This window comes from Mixophyes fleayi, chromosome 9, assembly GCF_038048845.1.
Source record: "Mixophyes fleayi isolate aMixFle1 chromosome 9, aMixFle1.hap1, whole genome shotgun sequence".
NCBI classification, from domain to species: Eukaryota; Metazoa; Chordata; class Amphibia; order Anura; family Limnodynastidae; genus Mixophyes; species Mixophyes fleayi.
This window is the reverse complement of record NC_134410.1, coordinates 130,054,597-130,078,506: the sequence shown is the minus strand read 5'-3', so window position 1 is coordinate 130,078,506 and position 23,910 is coordinate 130,054,597. Positions and strand designations below refer to the sequence as shown.

General features: G+C 44.5%; 1 long non-coding RNA gene across 1 annotated transcript in view; it reads right to left on the bottom strand.

Annotated features, from left to right (window-relative positions):
* Positions 1-23,910, bottom strand: part of LOC142101732 (uncharacterized) — a 157,066-nt gene that overhangs the window by 37,608 nt on the left and 95,548 nt on the right. The gene's annotated exons all lie outside the window — the stretch shown is intronic.

The following is a 23,910-nucleotide window of genomic DNA, read 5'->3' as shown; positions in this document are numbered from 1 at the left end:
AATTACGTTCTAGAGAAGACAATGGAACTGTACTGAATAGTGATCTCTGCTAGCAGTGTAACTGGCACCATCACAGAATAAAGCTAAATTACTATAAATTGAATATTTTTATACATGTGTTACTTAATATCTGCATTGGAGCAAAAACAGACAATAAAAGACCAGGATTGGAGTCCCTTTAACCCTTCATAGACCCTTTCCCAATACAGTAGGAGCTTTGTTGCATTTTCTGGTCATAAGAGTTAGACAGGATTTGTTCCCCGTTTGGAACAGATTTTGGATTTTGGGTGTCTATATATACAAAGCAAAATAAAGGATCAAGCCATATACCCAAATATTTATGTTTGGACACTGATGTCAGATTAGTAATGAAGATTGTTTTGAGCAGGGATGTAAGAAGTTCCCCTCCCCGAGCCTCCCACCCGCGCTTTGTACTGCGCGCTCACACAGACAGGTGACGTTGAAAGACCGTAGACAGGTGTCAGACATCAAACGCTCCACCTGACAGAAATCAGATTGCAGTACATAGTGAAGACCTCTTTCAGCTGTATCACCCGCAGACATATGGGTAGAGGCTGATTTACTGACTGTGGGTAAGTCATGTATAAATACATAACACAGCCGCAGAACAGGCAACATCCAACAGGCTGGAACCAGAGAGTGATATAACCAGGATCCTCCTGATAATCAGGACTGTGCACCGGTATATGTGATTCGCAGGGTCAAAAGCTTTCGCAAAGTCTAAGAATATTATAACATTGTCCTGCAGTTTATGTCACATTGGGTCTGATTCATTAAGACACGAAAAACAAACATATTGTGCATTTTTTTAAAAATGCCCATAACTCGGGCACACGCACGTTAGTATTCAACAAGGAGCGGATGTAAAGTTACGTCTGGTGATGAATACGGGTCTAGGTCCACTCAGCTCTAACAGACACTGCAGGATACGTCCAATACACATGTGGAATATAAAGTTACAAAAGAATGAAAGAAAAAAAAAGATAATATAATCATTACTGACAAAATATTAAATAAAAAGAAAAGTTTTTTTCTTTTTTCATAGAGTACGTTTATTAGGATGTTATTAATGTCTACTGTACAAAATAGATTTTACATCTGCTCCTGATTGTAAACACATGTAACATGTATACACAGCCATCATTACTAGTAGAGATGTTCCCTGACCCCTGGGTTCTGGTTTTGGATCTGGATTAACTTCGTTCTTTGGTTTTGGCAAAATCGCCCTCACGTGGTTTGGTTTTGGATTCATATTTGTTTTCTAAAATCACATCACTTGTTTTTTTTTTGTTCCTACATTATTATTAACTTCATTAACATTAATTTCCAGTCATTTCCAGTCAATTTTTGTCAAGTGACAAGATCACTGCTACCCCTCCTGTTTCTGTATGAGCAATGACACTGAACAATGTCACTGAAGACTGGAGAGTGACAAGAACACTTCTACCCCTGTTTCTGTATGAGCAATGTCACTGAGCAATGTCACTGGAGACTGGAGAGTGACAAGAACACTGCTACTCCTCCTGTTTCTGTCTGAGCAATGGCACTGAGCAATGTCACTGGAGACTGGAGAGTGACAAGAACACTGCTACTCCTCCTGTTTCTGTCTGAGCAATGGCACTGAGCAATGTCACTGGAGAGTGACAAGAACACTGCTACCCCTCCTGTTTCTGTATGAGCAATGTCACTGAGCAATGTCACTGGAGACTGGAGAGTGACAAGAACACTGCTACCCCTCCTGTTTCTGTATGAGCAATGGCACTGAGCAATGTCACTGGAGAGTGGAGAGTGACAAGAACACTGCTACCCCTGTTTCTGTGTGAGCAATGGCACTGAGCAATGTCACTGGAGACTGGAGAGTGACAAGAGCACTGTTACCACTGTTTCTGTGTGAGCAATGGCACTGAGCAATGTCACTGGAGACTGGAGAGTGACAAGAACACTGCTACCCCTGTTTCTGTGTGAGCAATGGCACTGAGCAATGTCACTGGAGACTGGAGAGTGACAAGAGCACTGTTACCACTGTTTCTGTGTGAGCAATGGCACTGAGCAATGTCACTGGAGACTGGAGAGTGACAAGAACACTGCTACCCCTGTTTCTGTGTGAGCAATGGCACTGAGCAATGTCACTGGAGACTGGAGAGTGACAAGAGCACTGTTACCACTGTTTCTGTGTGAGCAATGGCACTGAGCAATGTCACTGGAGACTGGAGAGTGACAAGAGCACTGTTACCACTGTTTCTGTCTGAGCAATTGTACTGGATCTCCTGGGGAGGAAGGTACTTATGAAATCCAAAACCTGCGAGATCCGACAAAGCAACAATAACGTTTTGCCTCGATTCAGATCCGATGACGCGCGAAAGTACAGAGCCGGCTCGCGAGCCTACTCGGATCCCCTAACTTCGGGTGGATTCGGTTTTCAGAGAACCGAGCCTGAGCATCTCTAATCACTAGTAATCTGCACTTACACCTGACCTGTAGCTGGTGCAAGTGATACGACAGAAAAACACGTACCTTAGAGATGCCCAAAGCTTGAATCGGACATTACACTTACTATCACCCACTTACATTGACTACGTCCATACGTCCAGCCCCTCTCTGTCCCCCCCATGAAATCGTAGGCTGTAGTAAGGGTCCTTTGCATTCAAAGATGAATTGGACGATGCTACGTTCACTGGCGTATACCCTGCTTCTGGGCATGCCCAGATCGATATTACGTAAAATATGACACGTATCAGCATTTATGTTACGTTGAATGAAACAGAATAAGGACATGAGTTGTTCTAAACGCCGCTGATTTGGGAGAGAACATTTTCCATGGATCGGATAATAGTTTTTGTAAATCAGGAAGACTCTAGTTGTTTTCCACCCTACTGTGACTAAAAGTGCATTATAAATCATACAAATTCCCTTTTAATTATTTGCAGTAATAAATGCATTTTAGAATTTATTCTGTGTGTATATTGTAAGTGTAATTACACTTTGGCACCATGTTCAGCAATACACTAATAACGACAACAATTCATGTCCCCACAGGGAAATGTTCTGCATTGTCTCACAGCCGCTAACTCAGTGTTTAGTAATGTACAGGTTTATTAAACCAAGTCCTGAGATCCTGAAGACAGCAGTTGGCAGCGTTTACATTGTCATCTATCAGAGCTCGAGCCATCTTGGCTATGACAAGTGAGGCCTCATGGGACGAACGCACTTAAAGGGCGACAGGGTTTGTAATAAGCCAAACACTAACCTGAAGGATTTAAATTTGGGTTGGGACCGACCAATGGTAGATCCAGGGGGAGGGACCTTGATGTATATAGTTGGCTGCACTTCCTGGAATGCCTCATTCCACAACACGAGATGAAGAGGGAGAACCTGTAGCAGAGAATCGGATAAGTACCTCCTTTCTCTGTTGAAAATCTTCCTTTTGTTGCCTTCACTGTAATCCTTTTTTTCTACTGTCTTCTTTTTTTTGTCTTTCCCCCTTTATCCTTGCCTCTCCCCTCTGGCTGTGCCTGTCTCTCCCTCTCCCTCATTTGATCTCTTCTCCGCTCCTACCCTCTCCTTTTTCTTGCCCCCCATACCGTTGTTTGTCCTCCCCTATCCCTCCCCTCCTCAGCCTCCCTCCGTCATGCCCCGTCCCAGGCGCATTACCTCCCGTCCTGCCCGCCTCAGTCCTCCCTCCCCTGCTCGTTCCGCCCGCCATCTTGCCTCCGTGCAGTCTTCCCCAGTTCCCCTGAATCTTAGTGCCCGTCCCGCGGCTCTCCCGGCTCCGGCACCCACCTTCCCTGCCCGCCCATCGGCGGAACACCATCCCAGGTCCTCGGTAGGTCGAAGGGGTCGGTTAGCGGCCCCTCGTTCAGCGGCCGGGTCGCGAATGCGCGGAACCAGGGCGCCACCGCGCCCGGCCGCGGCAGCCTCAATTAGTGCAGCAAGAGGGGGGAGGGGGGAAGTGGTTGCCAGCATCAATCCCCACGAGTCTGTGTGCCTCAATGTGCAGCAAGGTGATAGCCTGCATGGGCGCATCACAGCGGGCTTTGGGGGTAGTTTACTTACCAGCCATGAAACAGGCACACATAGAGATCCATCCTTCATCCAGTGTCCCATTACTCCCCCTGTGTCGTCCCGCGGCGGGGGATCACTTATTCACAACCCTCCGGCCCTTCACCAGTTGCACTTTCCACCAAGCCCCTTTTTGCCCCACAGCGGGCGGGGCTCTGCATGGGGGTCCCAGAACGTTTCAGATTCCCGGGCAACTAGGGGTGGGTATAGCCAGCCCTTGACTCCTGGCGGGCCCGCTACACGAGTCAGTGGGGAGTGGGGTTTCACTGGGGTGGACGCCTCAGACAGGGTTACCGCGAACACTTTCACTAGCAGGGAATTGCCCGTACGGCACCCCGTAACCCGTTTCAGCCTATCTCCACCGGGGAGGGGTTTATGGCCGGTGCAAAGGGAATTTGTGCTGGATAGTTCCCCTAGTGGTCCGGTTGGGGTACATAGCCCTGGCGGGGACGGGTTTATTATTGATTATCAACATGTCAGCTCGACTCAATTGCACCTCAGGTCCCCCCTCACCGTGACACTACCCGCCCTGGTGGCCACCGGGTGGGTTTCCCGCGGTACTGCAGCCCTTCCACGTCACGGCGGGAGAAGGTAGGGGGGTTCCCCAGTTCGGCCCTCTATTCTGCCCCAACACATGAATACGGCGGTGAGAGACTTGGCGCAGCGCGGCGGCGCTTAGACTATTTACCCAGACCACAACTCACTGCTCCTATTTCTATTTCAGAACCAGCTAATAGTGGATCAAGGGTCGATTTTGGTGGACGTGCCGGGTCTGAGTCACGTGATCGGAGGGCGTCCAGAGGTGGCGAGGAGTTTGCATCAGGGACTTCAGGGGGCCTGGTTGTGCCTGCAAGGGAGGCTGTATCGTCTACCGGAGCCGGGAATCCTGTTATCAGCGGTGAGTCTAGTTTCGCTACTACGCATAAAACACAGTTGCTGGGGTCCCGGGTTCTATCCACCAGCAGCGGGTCATCTGACTCTGAGAATAGACCTAGAAAATTGATTAAATTGTTAGAGACTCAGTTGCTAGGAGATCGCAGTAAACAGACTAATCGGGTAGGAGACACCGAACAACCAGTAGCCCGCAGTGAGCTAGGGCAGGTCGAAACTTTGGAAATTACCCATGGGATCAGGCCTAGCGTGAGGGATAGGATTAGACGAGGGAAGTACGTGGACATGTACGCACTGACGGGGGAGGATAAGAAGGTATTGGCGGCGGCTTGTGATAAGTCAGGTATGGGGGAGGAGAAGTACCGATCTTTCTCCAGATGGGTGAATGCCTTCTGCATTTTTGCGACAATATATCTTGAAAGTAGGCCCAGCGAACAAGCGGAAGTATGGCGTTACATGCACCTGATTAGCGGGATGTATGTGAAAGACGGTCCACGAATTTGGAGGGTATACGACGAGCTTTTCAGAAAGCGTATGAGTGTACGCGAGAGATTACCTTTAGGGTCGAATAACATAGACACCTGGCTAGAATTGATGAGGCCGGGTAACCAGACGGCGGAGGGCGGCTTAGGTAGGCGGTTTCAAGGGCCAGGGAGGGCGCAAGCATCCCTCCCCACCAAGGGACGGTGCTATGATTTTAATGCAGGCGCCTGCCAGCGAGGGTCATCCTGCAGATTCAAACACAACTGCTCATCATGTGGCGGACAACATCCAGCCTCTGAATGTGCAAAGGCCCGAGGAAGCGGGGGTAGGGGAAGAAGCGCAAGTTCAGCTCTGCAGAGTCAAGGGTCCATCGCCAATTAATTTGGCTGAGCTGGACAAATGGCTCGCGTGGTATGAGGATAGAGATACCGCTTCCCTCCTGCACAACGGTTTTCACCTCGGCTTTAGACTCCCAGTGCAGGGCAACATTTCTACGGCAGTGCCGGTTAATTTGAAGTCAGCGCTCGCTCTACCAGAGGTGCTTGATGAAAAAATAGGGAAGGAGGTTGTTTTGGTGGTAGGGGTTGTCCTCAAGAAGGCGGCGGGGAAATTCAGACTAATACAACACTTGTCGTACCCCGCCGGCCAATCCGTTAATGACGCGACAGACGCCACGCTGAGCTCGGTTAGTTACCAGTCGTTTGAGGCCGCGCTAGCTTTGGTGCAGGAATGCGGTAGGGGTGCCCTGTTAGCTAAAATTGATATCGAGTCGGCTTTCAGGTTACTGCCCCTTCACCCGGAGTCGTTTCAATACATGGGTTTTCGGCATCGTGGTGGATACTATATCGATCGCTGTCTTCCCATGGGTTGTTCGATATCCTGTGCGCTATTTGAGAAGTTAAGCGGCTTCTTGCACTGGTGCATTCAGACGGGAACGGGGTGTCGGTGGATAGCACATTATCTTGATGACTTCTTGGTTATCGGGCCAGCTGATTCCACATGTTGTCGGGATGTGCTGTTTTCCACTGAGGCCTTGTTCAAGGTACTAGGCGTTCCCATTGCGGCTGACAAAACGGAAGGCCCAGCCACGTGTCTCTCATTCCTCGGAATCGAGATCGACACAGCAGAGGGGATTTGTAGGCTCCCAGCTGATAAGGTTTCAAAGATGTGCGAGGCTATTGGGGAGGTTTTAGGATGCAGCTCCAGTTCACTTAGGCAGGTCCAGTCCCTGTTAGGGAGGTTTAATTTTGCCTGTCGTGTGATCCCCATGGGAAGGGTATTCTGCAGAAAGCTACAGAGAGCCACAGCGGGTAGGTGTAGGCCACATGCGGCCGTGCGTCTATCCCAGGTGATTAGGGAGGATTTGCAGATTTGGCTCAATTTTCTGAAGGAGTTCAACGGCAGTCGAATTTGGCCGTCATCACCCGTAACAAATTTTAATACCAATCTGTTTACGGATGCCTCCGGAGCATGCGGCTTTGGGGCTTACCTGGATGGGCACTGGTGTGCCGACAGCTGGCCGGATGAGTGGCATAGGCTGGGGATTACCAAGAATTTGTTGGTCTTGGAGCTGTTCCCTATTGTGGTAGCAATTGAACTGTGGGCGCCTGCTTTGCAGGGGAAACACATTGTTTTTTGGTGCGACAATTTAGGGGTGGTCCAGTCGATCAACAAACAGAGTGCTTCAGCGCGTCATGCCATATCCCTCCTGCGTCACCTAGTTTTGCGCTGTCTTCAGCATGATATCTTATTTAGGGCTAGACATGTTCCGGGGGTTCAGAATAGGTTGGCCGATGCGTTGTCTCGCTTCCAATGGAGCAGGTTCTGCAGTCTGGCTCCCCAGGCGGACAGTGTTGGTATTCCGTGTCCCTCTTGTGTTTGGCAGATCATCAAGCCGGCATAAGAGGGCTCGTGGAGCAAGCAGTAGCTCCCTCCACCCTGAGGACATACCAGTCGGCATGGAGACGGTGGTCACTGTACAGCAAGCAAAAAGATCAGCCTGAGGCAGGTCAGCGTGACGCTATTTTAGCCTTCATGTGGGATAGGTACTCCAATGGGGAATCTAGAGCCGCTATGGCATCTACCTTGGCGGGGATATCGTTCATGGCTAGGCTGCAAGGTCTCCCGGATGTCACCAAGGGATTTATGATCAGTAAGGCCCTAAAGGGGTGGGGTAGGACAAGACCTTCACACGTCGATGCACGCTTGCCAATCACCACTAACATTCTGGACAAGTTGATTGGGAACCTGGTTTTAGTCGCAGTTGACGATTACGAGAGGCTTTTATTTAGCACCGCTTTCTCCATGGCCTTTTTTGGAGCTTTTCGTGTTTCTGAACTGGTGGCTAGGTCCAGGGGGCATCAAGAGTCCGGTTTGAGTACGTTATCCTGTGCGAGGGTGCCGTGTCCTGTAAAATAATTAGATCTAAGACTGATCAGTGTGGCAGGGGATCGTGGGTGCAGTTAAATAAGCAGACAAATAGTAATATATGTCCGGTCACTTTAGTGTCACAGTTGATGAATAGGAGGCCTCAGGCCTGCTTGTTTTTATGTCATTACAACGGTATGCCACTGACGAAATACCAATTTGCGGCCATTTTGAGGCGGACCCTGCAATCCCTAAATCTGGACAGCGCAATGTACGGGACGCATTCGTTTAGGATTGGTGCCGCTACATCTGCTGCCATGGCCGGATCCTCTACTGAGGCCATAAAAGCCATAGGCCGTTGGAAATCCACAGCTTATAAATCCTATGTCAGGATTGACAGTGTTGATGTTTGATGTTGTTTTTCGCTAATTATAATGTTGCCTTCACAGTTTTTCTTTTTCTCCTTTTCATCCTTTCCTGTGTTCTCCCACCCACCCCACTCTCCTACCCCATCCCATCTTCTCCCTCCATTTGGTGGGCTACCCTGGGCTTTTCCGCTCGTCGCTTTGGAGCTGGGGCGCGAAGGGATTTTCACCCGGGTTTCCCTGGGCGTAAGTCCAGATTAGTGGTGTGCTGCCGGGGTTTTTCCGGGTGTTGTTTACCTTCGCCTGGGTGGCCTGCTCCCCGTATGTGGCTCGTTCTCCCCATCCTCCCCTGTGGACGGTTATTTCATCATTCTATCCTTCTGGTGCTTTATGCTAAGACTGGCCTGTCTTCACAATAAGGTGGTATGTTTTCTAACACTGTTTTTCTGCTTCCAGGTGAGAGTGCTCCAACTAAGAAGGTGTGGATCATCGGCCATTCCTTTGTTTTCTGGGCCGCTGGCCATCCCAGGTCTAACGTTATCCCGAATCATGAGGGCATCGTTATAAGATGGTGGGGCAAAAGAGGTCTAGGATGGTCCGTGCTTATACCATGGTTAGAGAAGCTTATTGAACAACAGGGCCCGCCAAATGTTCTGATAGTACATGCGGGTGGTAATGACTTGGGGAAAGGAAAGTCACTTGATCTTATCATTGAGATTCGGGAAGACCTTAGGCGTATTCATGAGGCGTGGCCAGATATCATTATTGTTGGTCAGCATTAATTCCCCGGCTGGCATGGAGAACGAATATCCCCTTACAAAAGATGACAGTTATGGTCAGAAAACTTAATAGCGCCATTCGGAATGTCATACGGTCCTTGGGGGGTTTGATTATAGATCATCCGGGTTTGGGGGTAGAGTCACCTCAATTTTTTAGGCGGGACGGCGTGCACCTAACGGAGGAAGGTATGGGGTTTTTTGTAGAGAGGATTTGCGGAGGAGTTGCGTCGTGTTTTGTTTAGTTGGTGGCGGGCTGCGGCGTCTGTGGGGCGCAGCGGGGTAGGAAGGCACTGCGTTCAGCGGCTGATTTGTGGGCGCACAGGTAGTTGGTCATAGGTCACTGTTCCCTAGGAGGCACCAGTAACTCCTTTTTGGTCCTTCGGTGAGGAGGGTCCCTGTCCGGCTCGGTGAGGGAGGGCAGCGTGAGCTTTTAAAGGGGCAGTCACTCTGACGACAACTCAGCGCCAGTTTTCGATGGGATTTGTTCCCCTGTGGTTGTGGACGTACGGCGGTTTGCGCCAGTCCACTTGTGATATAGTGTTACCAGCTTGAGAGCTGTTTTGCAGTACCCTTTCTCCACCACCATAGGTTTAGTTAATTTAAAATAATAATAAAAGTTCTGGCAATTTTTTAATAACTTATCCAAGTCTCCGTGTCTTTATTTGCATGCAAATGTTTAGAATATTAAGGGTTATGTGAGGTTTATGGGAACATACACAGTGAGCCCTTTATGGAAGTTCTGGCATCTCTTTTCCACTTCCTGTTGCCGTGAAAGGCACCTGAGGGATAGGTGATCAGTCCCAGAGAGCCGGTAAACATTACCACGTCCTTGGCTATCACCACGTAGTGATCTGACTATTTCCATTAAACCTGGCTCGGACAGAAGCAGGCAATAAACCTAAGAGAACGATACATTTATTCCTCACATTGAATGTTTTACATCACTTACTAAACAGCTTTAGTCTCGTAACATAATAATTACCTGTCCAGTCTGCTATCTGCCCCATTCCTTTGCTGACAGGTTACATCTTTAAAGAGGAACTAAAGAAAAAAGTCAGTATTTATTTGGATCTATGTTAGAGCTGAAAAACACGGGAACTTTCTCTGAGTTACAAAATGTTGATGAACAGACACAGAATCACTCAGCGCATTTTAATGTGAGATTAGCCAGCGTTAGCTGCTGCCCGTTATCAATTACGTTGAAATCACTTGCAGCTGACAGCGATTAATGTGTTCTTCCTCATTCACTGCAATGCGATTTCCAGACTAATACAACGTCCCCGCTGTATTAATGCCCTAGCAGGCATCTATTAACAGTGATTAAATCAAATGAATAAATAAACAAGTTCAGAACATTATGCATTATTGCCAAACATGGCAGTAAATTTTGGTAGCAACTTGTGGTGTGTGACGGTGTCTCACAGTAATATGGCAGCGTGTAAAGAGCAATTTGTAAATGCTGTTCTAAGTAAACAGAACGGTTCTATGTTACATTCAAGAAAATTTCAAATACATTTTAAATACTCGCATAAGAGGCTGGCGCTTCACCATCTTGCATCATTCTCGGGCAGTGCAGGACCAGAGTCTGAATGACAGACTTGCAGTCTTCTAGGTCAGAAAAATGCTTGGTACTTATTGGTGGATTCAGAGGTCGGGTTGTGGCCAGTAATGTAACACCAGGCATTAATGACAAGCTGCGGTTTGCTGTTTTGTTCTTTATCGGTTATTTTGTCTGTCCCCCTATCGCCCGTATGTAGGGGACAGGTCTACCTCAATTCCCATATGTATTGTCTTATTCTTCAAAAAAGACTTTGACAATGCACGTATCATTTGTAGAAACAAAGGATGTTTCCAGAAACGTGAACTGTGAGCTAAAATTGCTGTGTGCGTTCCCTAATTCTCATTTCAATATTAATACCTCTTCATTTTGGATTCAAATATAATAAGATAAATATATATTTGGTATTCAAAAAATTAACTTGGTCTTTTCAGAAAAATATTGTTCAGGGTTCAGGCCTACAGCTTTGCAAGTCACAATAGGCTTTAGTTTTATTAACAAGTTTCAAGGACACACAGGACATGTATATCTTTCTTTGTAATATTTGCTGATGTTGGACTTTGTGATTGACGCTTGCGCAGTGCTAAAATGTCTACGTGACTAAAACATTATATATAGATGATGATTTGTTTTGATAAACTCAGCATATACTATACCCCACCTGTGCGTGTATTTATTGTCTCTCTGGCCATAATTATATATCACCTTATCTGATCACTGAAGAAATATTGTATCAGTATGTACCTACATCCACAGTTCACTTTACCACATATTACCACATATTTAAGCATGATAAAACACTAAACTAGCCGGCCGGGCCTCAAAACGATTAAGAAATGTAAATAAGAAGCATCTACAGGAATTCTTTAGTTCTTCTTTAGATAATGCTTTGACAGAAAGGGTTTTGGAAAAGAAGACAAAAATCATACACACTATTCCGGGTGCGAAGAGGTTAAAGAGAGTGGCTTCAAAACCTGGTCTGTTAATGGTCATATTTAATGAATCTTTAACAAGTTTTGCTGCAACAATTTGCAATCTAACGGAGCAGCTCCCTTTATTACAAGTGAAACGTATCTTGGCAGAAAGACGTTATAGCCAACGGCTGTCGAGATGCTCGGTCCAGAACGGAGACGATTAATTATAGCGCTTAGAAGAAAAGATCTTCACAATTTCATTGGCATTATGTATAATTTTTTTTTTTAATTGCTATTTTTATGCGATTTCGCCAGCAGGATTTAAAACGGTTATATTAAAAGGCAACAGCCAGCGTGTAGGATTGGTAATAGATATTTTCAAACCCCAAATTTTGGTTTTTGCCTTTACTAAAATAGTCGTTTTAGATCCCGTCGACAAAATCACAGAAAAATAAAACAAAACATTCAATAATATGTTATTGTGGCCACTGATAAGACTTTAAAGACTGTTACATAAATGATACAGTGTCGGCAGCCACATACACACACATACAATGTCAGACATTGTTTCGACTTAGTTTTCGATCATTCCTCATCAGATAGGGCGTGATGAGAGCACACACAGTACAATGATTGGTCCATTGACCAATAATAGAATTCTGGCAAAACTAGAGTAAGATAACAAAATATCCTCTTACCGCAAACTTGCCATACTCTACAAAGCATCTCTCACTCATGGGGGTACTGTCTTTGGGGGCTATTTACTAACATTGCTCAAAGGTGCAAATCTGCACCAAAGGAGATCAGCCAATCAGACCTTAGCTTTTATCTGTCAACAGCAGGTTACACACAGTGATAGCAAACATCTGATTAGTGATTAGCTGCCATTATTTTAGTACAGGTTTGCACCAATGTGCATTATTAGCTAATTATCCTCTAATTTACAGACATATTTAATCTTTCAATACAATATCCCTATAGATGTGCGATAGTGGAACTGTATAACATAATTTATTTTATACAATGATATATTTTTTTAAACAATAACGTATATGGAATGCAAGGGAAGTTACAAATATTCAGTAAGGATGCCACAGGGCAAGTCCTAACATGGGGATTCTGAACTGAAGAGCTTACTCTCCAAAAAAAAACATCACATAATAAAGAGAGTGAGATTCCTGTATCTAAGCAGGGATACAATTTAGGAATTAGGGCACCACATACACCTTTAGTTAAGGAGCAGACCTCTCTGGAGAGTTTGTCCCAGGACAGACAGGACAGAGCAGAACACATGGCTCCCAGCAGTCGTTAATACATTCTAAGGGCAGTTTGATAGATTACAGTGCAAAGTAGTATAGCTAAACTAGGCAACAATAGAATAAAGAAACAGTTTTATCGCTCATCAAGGATGCATTGAGCCCATCAGAAGAGCCCTTACTGGCATTAGTCCATGCAAGGGTCCACCTATTGAGTTCTTAATATCCATTATAGAACGTATTTTGTCCTTAAATTACTTTAAATCTGATTATTCTAATTACAGTGTAAAGGTACGGCGATGGGTTCTAACATGGCACCAGCATATGCATATATTTTATGTATATGTTTGGAGAACAATTTATTGTCAGTTCTCATTTATTTTATAAGCTGGAAGGGTGATCTTCATATACCTCTGTACATGTACACCAAAATTCTATCCCTGATAAAATAGTTCATGTTCTATAGATCTTACCATTAGACAATTATTCTCCCAATGTCCCAGCTCTGAGATTTATTACTTGGGAATGCCATGAAAACATGTTGCATATAGATAATTCATTTTTAATATTTAGCAGCTGTAGAGCCACCGATTTATTGCTACCTCAGCTCCCAGACACTGTTATAAAAACAAATAAATGTATCAAGATGGAATATAAATAGGTATATTTGGTTTCATTAAACATTTATTTTTACTGTATCTTTCTAGAAAAGCATATAAATAAGATGTATTTCCTCTTTGAGCGACTGGAAAATTATGTGTCCCTTTAACAGGGCGAAAGGCTTCATATCTGCAATCTCCGATGCATCATTCAGCTTTCCATAATGAGACACTGATTAAAATGTCTCTATCTAAGTGCCAGCGAGGGCGCTATCTGCATCTACTCCCCCAGGCAGCATTTTGTCTGATCAGCAGCGCCCCTGATAACACAGCGCGTTAACGAGCAGAAAACCTCTCGCTTTACGCAAGAAACCAAAATGAGTTTTTAATGGTAGAATATTAGAGGCTGCCTCACAGTGTATTTTCTGTTCTTTCTTTAGAAAAACAAAACTCTTTTCTGAAATCAGAACATTCAATATATTTTTCTTTTAACCCAAAGTGTGAAATTAGGAAACACATTGGACACCAGAGACAGATCCATTTTAATCTCCTGGACACTTCATAATTTACTCACTCGTCCCAGCTGAACGAATCATCGCAGTCTAATAAAGGGGGAAGAAATATGCAATGATAGAGGACAGATAATGTATTTTCTAAATGTGAGTTATAGGAGAGATAACCGGTGACCAAGCACCTAATATTGGATTGGGGAATAAGAGACCATTTTAAGCCTTAAAGCTTCAAGATGAAAACCGGGACCAGAGAGACATTGCATTTATAAAGGGGCAAAGAAACGTCATTTTAATTTTCGGTAACAATGCGAGTCAGATTTCTCCCTCCTGCTCTATTGCTTTTACAACTGTGATTGCTATAATGTATAATTTCCATACTGATTAAACACTAGTGAGTTTTCCTACAATGACTGAGCATTGAACCAAAACGGAGCCAGCAATCATCTCAGTTGACCCAATAGTTGTCAGATTGTAGCCAATGTGTATGCTGGCAGCCAGTGATATCACTGCTGCCACGAGCTCCAAGAGGTGAGCTGACAGGGGTTGCACTGTCAGCTCACCTCCCGCCACTTGGTTCAGTGACTGGGATGGACTGTCCATGAGGGACAAAAGGCAAATGGAGAACACTCATCTAATAGGTCACTTCCTGGAGCTTCCTGGAGCTTCCTCATCAGTGAAACTTTGGGAGGTGGGATGATTGCATTGTTGCCCAATACCGAAGCTCCAGATTGAGTAGGTGGTCTGACAAGTGGTCACATAGCTGTGATTAGCCATGCGAAGTAGTAAATGTCATCAATATTTCCTCCTCCTCCAATGGATTGTCAAGCGCAGGAACAAGAGAGGACCTCCCCCCTCGGCAGTATTTAGGTGAGAAATAAAGTGGAGAACGAGGATATGTGTTGGGAGTTGTTATTTTGAATAAAGTATTTTAGTATTTGTAGGTGGACTACAGGTCCCAGCGAGCCCTGGTTGCCAGGGCATGCTATCTCTTGTAGTTCTACAAGTTCCACAGCTGGTGCATCTGGGTAACGCTGAATGAAACCTCATTGGACATTTCTCGATGGTGACATCTCTTGACCTCAGATGAGATGAGGGGTTGGTCCATTGTTGTGCTCAATGGATCCTCACCACCTTGGTCAATTAGCCACAAATTGATCTGCTACCCGGGCTGCATGTATTGGTTTTCTGACAGATACCCATTCTCATGTCTCCAGAGTCCTGTTTAGCAGTAACTGCCCCAACACGATGAGGTCCTTCACTCGCTCCAGAGTGGGCGCTTGTTGACTGTCCATCCACCGGGAGCATGGCATCCTCAGGTGACATGAATACTGCTTCCTCTTTTGGATAAGGTCCTGAATTTTACCTTGTTGGTCTCCAAGGAATCTGCACACAGAGCTAGCAGGGCTCCGCTGATTTTGTCATAGATCCCGCATGGAGATCAGGGCATGGTAAGGCTCCAATGCTCGTCGCTCCAAGCTGGGTCCCAAATGTTGGGGCCACTCTGCTTCTTCAATACCATGCACAGTCGTCGTGGACTCGACCTGGAGGTAAGTGACAATGTCTGTTGTGGTATTGTTAAGGTTATCTCTAAAACATATTAGAAACTCATCAATAAAAGGACTAGTATTTGTCCTTTAAAGTTTATGTAACAGGGATATCTGATGATTTTACTGTCTATTTAAGGCTACACAGATGCATGAAAATTTGATTTTCAACGAATGAGACTGCACGGAAAGTATGCAGGAATGGAACAAATCATGTTATATTAATTTGTTCCCTTTTCAGCAAGAAGTGTATATTGCCAGCTGTGATTGTAACTGGTTAAGCAAAGACACAATATGTATGGCAAATTTTAATGCAACATCAGATGAAAGCAGCCTCACATTGTACTATGAGGATGGATTTTAAGGCAGGAGGTTGAGTGCAGCAAACTACCCTCTAATTTTACCCTTCGCTTTGTGACAGGATGTGAAATTTATTCCCTCGGTGCAGTAAGTGGCTTCTTCTCGCCCATCGCAGACGTTTCAAATGTTTAGTCATCTGTGACTTGTTCAGAATCCTCTTGGCTGACTCTGCGACGAGTCCAGAACCAATTAGGGGAAAAAAGAAAATAACAGCTGGAGAGGTTAGACGTTGGAAGAAAGAGAATTCTCAGAAATACAGGGAAACAAGCGCTTTGTGTCGGGCGAGAAGCTGATCTTTTGAAGTGAAGGTCTCGGATCTTTCACAGGGCGCTGAGATTTAGCAGGTAATCTTTATATGCAAATGGGAAAGGGAGTCAAGTGTTAAAATGTAACAAGCTTTGAGAAATCTGGGTCAGAATGTCATTATATATGAGGAAAGCTCTGTATAAACTCCAACTAAGCTAAAACTGGTTTGCAAAAAGGATAAAGAACTAGCGGTATACCTGTAATTATCAACTACCTGAAGACAGGAACTAACACAGTGCCTGTATACATGATCATGTATCCCCAACAACAGCTACAATTGTTTCTCTGATACCAAATGTATCAACTGTATTCCACACCTCTTAGATTGTAAGCTTTATTGGGCAAAACCATCTTTATTGCTGGTTTTTAACGAATGTGGGAGACGAACAGTATAACATCCTGTTATAGTGGGATTTTGGGGAATTGAGCTTCCCTAAAAAAATCTTTCTTTCTTCCTTATTGTTTTCTTCTATGAAGGTCATAAAAGTAACCAATCATCCCCACTCCCTAGCTAATCCCAGCGAAGCTGCTCTGATTGGATATCTGCAGAGAGGACCCTTGGCCGATCATTCACGTCACAGTTGCCTTGTTAAATTTTAACAACTGGGTTACCGGAGAAGAAAAGAAGTCAGAAGAAAGACGGAAAAGAAGAATGACGTAAGAAGATGGAAAGGAGAAGTAAGCAGAGCAATAAAGATCATAATAAAGGATTGGTTTAGTCTTTATTTTAATTAAAAGACTTTCAATATGGTGTGTGCCTGTTTATTTCGTGTACATTGCTACGTGGTACTACTTCGCAAATGAAATAAATATTATTTTTTTTCACTGTTTAAAGTTTTACTTGGGGCAGGATCACATTTTACTGTGTACCCAACCAGGAATGCAGTCCTGTGCTGAACAGGCAGGGGCTGACTGACAATCTTCTATGGTTCCCTATTATAGTGGGACACCCAGAGTTAGATCTTTTTTCTAACTTTCCTTTAACGGATCGAGTACCCGCTAGAGATACGTCTGGAAATAAGCGGAACTGGAGGTGCGAACTAAAGTCTAAAAAATCAGTAAGAGCGTGTAATTAAGTTTGCACACCAATGATTTTCCTCTCCAGGCGAAGACAGCATCAGAACAGCGCCATCCTGTGGACAGATTACCATTACAAAATGTTGGCAGTATCAAACAATATTTTTGATTAAAGCATCTCTCATACATTAGGGGTAGGGTTCTTGTTTTCCCATCAGGTTAATTTTACAGCAGAATTTTGGAGACCTTCTGTTATATTTCTCTTGATCTTACAAATCAGCTTCTGGTCCCCTAAATTCCCTCTGAGTGCTTTGTGGAGTCTTAGTATGCCAGAGTCGTAACCTAAAATTTTAGTGCTTGGGGTAAGACGGAGAACTGAAGCCCCCCCCTAGCCCTTAATTTTAACCAAATGAACCTAAAATATTCATAAACTGTGCCCCCCCTCCTTCAGCGTTGCCCCCTGACCAGTCGCCCCTGTCTCACAGCCCTAGTTATGACCCTGCTTACTACTCATAGTTTCTGACCTCAGCCATTCTTGCGTCTAGGCAGACAGCTGACATCACAGCGTGGGCGGGTCAAACTTAAGACACTGCGTCATCACGTGATGGGAACACTTGATAGAGCAGCGCTGTAAAGCTCTGGGCTGCCGATTAGATATGTCCCTTCCCCCCAACATTTCAACCCACGGAACAAACAAATTCTTGACTGCCCCGCTGAACTCGTGACGGTTGTGAGATATGTCCTACGTTACATGTACAGGCATTTTTTTTCTAAAAATCTAGCTACAAACTAGCATTGCAAGGAATAAATGTTGTCTTGCACAGGAGAAAAAAATGTGATTAGTGAAACCTTCCCTCCCCATCCGATTCTCTGACCTAATGAATAATAATAATAACTAGAATCGCTGACTGCAGTATTAGCAGATCTGCTTTGCTTTCGGAAATTACATTTCAGATCAAGGGGGAAAAAAGAGCCCCCAAGTAATAAATTAGCGAGCACTTGCCTTACCTACAAATTAATATAGGACACTGATTAATACATTGAATGAACCGACTTTAATCCTGCCTGCGGGTAACAGTTTGAGTTGCATTTACCATAAGAAACGTCCAACTGAAGTATAGGGGATAGATGACACTTGCTTCGTCCAGGACCAAGAAATAAGAATACAGTATTGCCTAGTGCTTCTGAAGGCCATCTCTAAAGCGCACCCCTCCCCTAAAAACGTCCGCACCAGTGACACGTGCACACAGCACCAGTTCCCCCATCCCTCTGTCGTTCAGATTCTAGTGCACGGATCATACAGTCAGGCAAAGGTACAATACTAATAGATACTGCTGTAGTCAATACAAGGCCCAAAAAAGAGATTAAAAAGACATACTTTCCATTTCAAACACCCGGCCTATAAAAGGGAGAGTGCTGGGAATAGACTGCATAAAATGTAATAAAATTTCATACCAGGAATCTGGATTTAAACTTTTCCTGTTGCCGAGCAACAATAACTCATATTATCAAATGGTGTGTAACCATGGAGGAGACTGAGAATATTGGGATTGTACTAATGATTATTTGGGGTATGAAGCCCCTCTGATGATGATAAAAGAGGACGGGGAAGGGGGGGGACCCTTAATAATGATTTGGCTGAATGGAAGGAAGGAATAACTAGTCTGAAGACTACATGATAATGCCACTAACGTGCCGTATGATACACTTGGGCCAGAAACATCCCGGACTGAATAAAGAATTGATGGAGCTACAATTTCGGCTGCGACGGAGCAGGGGGATCTGGGAGTCATTATTTCAGATGACAGAAAGGTAGGCAAGCGGTGAGACACAGCGTCTGGGAACGCCAGCAGAGAGCTCAGGAAGAGTTATAGAGAGAGAGGCACTGGCCCCAATTTATAGATCACCGGGGAGGTGTCAGGACAGGTTTAATAAGGCAAACCCTGGATTTAAAGCAAAACCACAATTAAAATGCAAATTTTTCCAATATAAAAACTCTGTGCCCGTCACAATCAAATAACTAACACTCTCCGCAATATTAACCTAACTGGAGAGGTCACATTTCTAACAGATGGTGAGATACATTGTATCTTCTGCTATTGTTTCTTCTCTTGTTCCAATATTTGTTTGTATCATGTTCTGTTTTTGTGCGGCTGAGCGGCGCTGCGGAATCCTTCTACCATGCACTATTATTTGAAAATCTCAAGGAAGAACATTTATTAATGCTAATTAGCACATTTTAATTATAACACTAATTAAGCATTCGGACAAGCAGGGAATGTTGAAGATAGTGTTTTTGCAAAATTATTAATTTTCTCTGATCCCCTTGTGGTGGAGTGTGACATTGCTGTGACAATAACTAAGGCAATATCTTATTGATAAATTGCAGCGACAAGTGTTTTTTTTTTACATTTCTGCAATCAGCAGTGATAAGTAATCATCCTTATCAACGCATTTTGGTAAATACTGCCTGTGTATGGTCCCGGCTTCATCATTGTAGCGGAACCACCGTGCGTGAGTTTAGCGTGGAAAAGCCGTCAGAAGTGCTAGGCACGCCCCTGGAGTGTATCCATTGTGATGTGACTGTGCCTAGTTGTGTCTTTGTGTTACAATATATAGCCTACCAATGCTGAACAGTAGGTAGTGAGAAGGATTAGTCAGTACCTGACTTGGTGACTCCTGTAGTTACCCGGGATATAAAGATACAATGTAATGTACACATTAAGATAGCTTTACACCACTAGTTAATTAGTAGATTTTAATTGTAACACTAATTAAGCATTCGGACAAGCAGAGGATGTTGAAGATAGTGCTATGTGATGAAACGCGTTGGGTTTTGGCTTCCACTCCATGCAGACAGTGTGGTAAGTGTTCCTCTATCAGGAAAGACAGGCATTCTATTGTTTTTACTTGGTATATGTTATTTTTTGTGAGAGATGGACAGCAGACTTCCACCTACCAAAAACATTAAAATAAATTTGTGGCCAAATAAATGGCGATATTAGACTAAATAGCGGATATCGCTGAACACGGCAAAGACTAAGCCTCGTTAATAAATGTTCCGTGCGGGTTATTACTTATAAATGCAGCCTATCAAATCAACAGACACAAGGGACATGACATTGTGCCTCTATGATGTCACTAGTTCCTATGGCTGAATTGTCTGTAGGTGACGGGTCGTTTGTGCAGTAAATACAGTTTTTATCCTGCTGGAGATTTGCAGAATATTTTCCAAGCTCTGTAGATTTTTATTGTACAATCACCCTAAGACTAATTGGAAGTATTTAGAGGATGTTGATGATAATGTAGAACAAATTAAAGAACCAAATTATTTGTGTCAAAATCGCTGTAGGCGTAATGAGAGTATAGGTCACCTCCTTTATTACTAGAAGGGATGTACATTGGTAAATGTAACAATGAATATAAGTCGGAAATGTTGTGCTGAAGATCAAATTAAGGATCTGATCATGTACACAAGGTGAAACGTATAATTACAGCCGTCTGTTCCCACAAGGTTGAAATAAAGTAAATAATGACTAAATAAAGTGCACTTATCTCCTACATACAGTGGGGGCAGCCATTCCGATTCTGACCAGGGGGTAAATGTATAAAGCTCCGGGTTCTTCAACACCTGCAAGTTCGGCGTCTTCAGCGCTTAAATTTAAAGGAGCACTGCCCTGTAAAGGGATGTTTCCCTTTACAAGGCAGCGCCGCTTTAAATTTAAGCGCTGAAGACGCCGAACTCGCGGGTGTTGAAGAACCCGGAGCTTCATACATTTACCCCCAGGGCTCTATACTGACAAAAAGGACCCTAGTGTGTGTGTGTGTGTGTGTGTGTGTGTGTGTGTGTGTGTGTGTGTGTGTGTGTGTGTGTGTGTGTGTTAGGTAGTTTAGATTGTAAGCTCCAGTGGGGCAGATGTAAATGATTACATGTCCTCTGTACAGCACTTTGTAATGTATTCATGACTATAGGAAAAATAACAGGTGAAAAAAGGGGACTGTCCGTGGAAAGGTGGGAAACATGGGAGCCCCGCAACAGACTAAAGGTTGTCTCCCTAATTTTTCAATAGGGGCGGGGCTATACTGAGGGCAGAGGTGGAACTAGCGAACTGTGGGCCTCGGTGCAGGGAAGAGGGAAGGAGGTACCCGGGGCCCGCAGCTCGCTAGTTCCCAGTGCAGCGGGAACCCATTATCTCCATGGATCCCAGTCCATGGTAGATCCGTTAATGATTGAAGGACAAAGACACCTGATTAGACGTGTGCTGCATCATCCAATCATGTCTCACAATTCCACAGATTATTATTATTATTATTATTATTAATTTTTATTTATAGGGCGCCACTAGGTGTCCGCGGCGCCGTACAGGGACAAACAGAATTACAATACAAGGTGAGACAGCACAGTACAGTAAACAATAATCACAGTAACTCAATGAGCTCAACGCTAGGGTAGGGGGAGAGTCTGCATACGACGGAGCCCAGGAGGGAGGGCACGGGTGACAGGGAAACTCCCAGAGGGAGAGAAGGGAGCGAGAGGGGACGGAGACGGGGGAAGAGGGTCCTCGAGGAGGAGGGCTGATAGCTGGAGAGCAGAGTTGAAAGTGGTGGAGACAGGAGGAGAGATGACCCTGCTCAGAGGAGCGTACAATCTAAGGGGCGGGGTAGACAGACAGAGAGACACGGGGGAGGGAGGGAGAGAAGGAGGAACGGAGGATAACTATGAGGGAAGGGGAGTGAGGGGGAAGAGGCAGAAGAAAAGGTAGGAAGTTAAGTGGGAGACTGAAAGGCTTTAAGAAAAAGGTGGGTTTTTAAAGCCCGTTTGAAACTGGACAGATTAGGGCAAGTTCTGATGGAGGGAGGGAGCTTGTTCCAGGAGAGGGGGGCAAATATCACGGAAACTGTTCTAAGTATGATAAAACGCAGGATTATCATGGCCTGAACTTGTGCTAGTCAGGGGGGGAGGGAGGGTTCACGTTAAAGAAGGCAAATGATAATATAATATTTATGCCACAAATATTTGCAGATCTGTTCTTCAACTCATCAGTGTCTCGGGGATGCAAAAGTTCATTTCCACAAGATAAGCAATGAGATTTGCACCGTGGAGACGTTACTTAGAGACCACATCAGAAACATTCCGTGCACTGCGTCTCTACTACGCAGATTGCTTCGTTCGCCACTGGCGCCCCGGCAGGTGATCAGCATTTGGTGTTGTGGAATTGTGCGTCATTATTGAGTATAAAATGTCCCTATCGCCTTCTGGTTTCTGAGCTGTAAGGGGCGTAATTTGGAACCTTTGCCTTTTCCTGACTCTGATACTTAATAATATTTATTGTGTTTTCTTTCCCATCAGAACGTTGTTTTTGCGGTCTAGAGATATCACCAAGGTCCGTTAATAACCGATATAACCTCCAACAACAATCTCCTTGTAACAAGCAGCAAACATCGTACAAGATATGTTATACAGGCTTATCCTGACAGTGTAAACATAGTAATACATTCCTATAATATTTCAGCACAGGCCTTTGCTACGTACACCTAGAGATGTAATATGCACACGTTCTGTTTTCAGGGTTTATTAATGTCTGGATACACCACAAATTAGTATTATTAAGGTGCAGGAAAGACAGTTTTATGGTGGCATAAATGCCCTTCACATATAAAATGATTACTTCTCCAGCCTATAAAGGAGTGGTGTCCTGGATGCTAATCTGCTTCTTCATCACTAGTCCTCAGGGAATTTCTTTATTCATACTCAGAGAGGTGACTCCCAAGAGAGTTTAGTCAGTGGTTAAAGTGCCAATAAACACTATATAGTTGTACTTTAACTGAAATCTCCTCTTCTAGAACACTGTCCCATAGCCAAGTTTTACCCCCCCCCCCCCCCCTGAGGGGTTTATACTAGAAAATACTGCGGAGGAAACACTGTTTCCCACCCGACCAGAACTCATCTACAATTCCCCACTGGCTGCAAGGTTGCCTGTAATGCATTTTATATTTTAAATTGCCTGATTTCGCCCAAAATTGAAAAATAAATTAATTTGTATTATCTTTAAGTAGATAAGCGAGTTTGGAGCATAAATTTATTATTTATGTACTGCAAGTTTGAACTATTTAAACTTCTTACCAAAATTGACCTTTGACAGTATCTCTCAGTAATCTTATGCCACATAATAGTTATATTACATATTTAAAATTACGTATTGTAGCACAGTCCCAGTCTGCAGCAATGGTTCCTGGTGTGATGGAGCGTTAGAGCGCCTCTTATGTCGCCGCCCTGAGTCACAGATAGAAACGCACCTGACAGAGTGAGATTGGCGCAAAGATCACGGCGTGCTGTGCGGCTGAGAGTGACGTTAGGTCACCAGGACGTTACGCTGTAGCTCGGCACTCAAGCAGCGGGATTATGATTTAATAAAATCTTACTGATACCCCTGAGGCCTCTGTTCTGTATCCTGTTCTGCCGTATAAGACCAGAAACCTCAACAATCCGTTTATCAGAGAAGCAGCTTCTCGTCCTCTGAGTACAAGGGTTCTCCAGTTTAGGAATATAAAAACATTCCTAATGTTACCAAACAGAATAACTGACTATTCACCTCTCTGTTCAGAGTAATAAATGTATCGGCGTACAAGGACGGAAGGTGATCTTTCTATATATCATTTACATTCTAATTCCCGCAGAAATGACAGGGCATTACCTGGACATCCATTCTCTGCCTGGAAGGAACGCTCGGTTCTGTGAAGATTAAATTAGTATTATAGATCAATGTCACCTCATTTTAATAATAGATTAGCAGGATAACACTGCGGGGGGAAACGTTTATCCTGCCCCTCCTGCCACGGAGTCAGTGATGATCATTTATGAACAACGCGGGCCTGCAA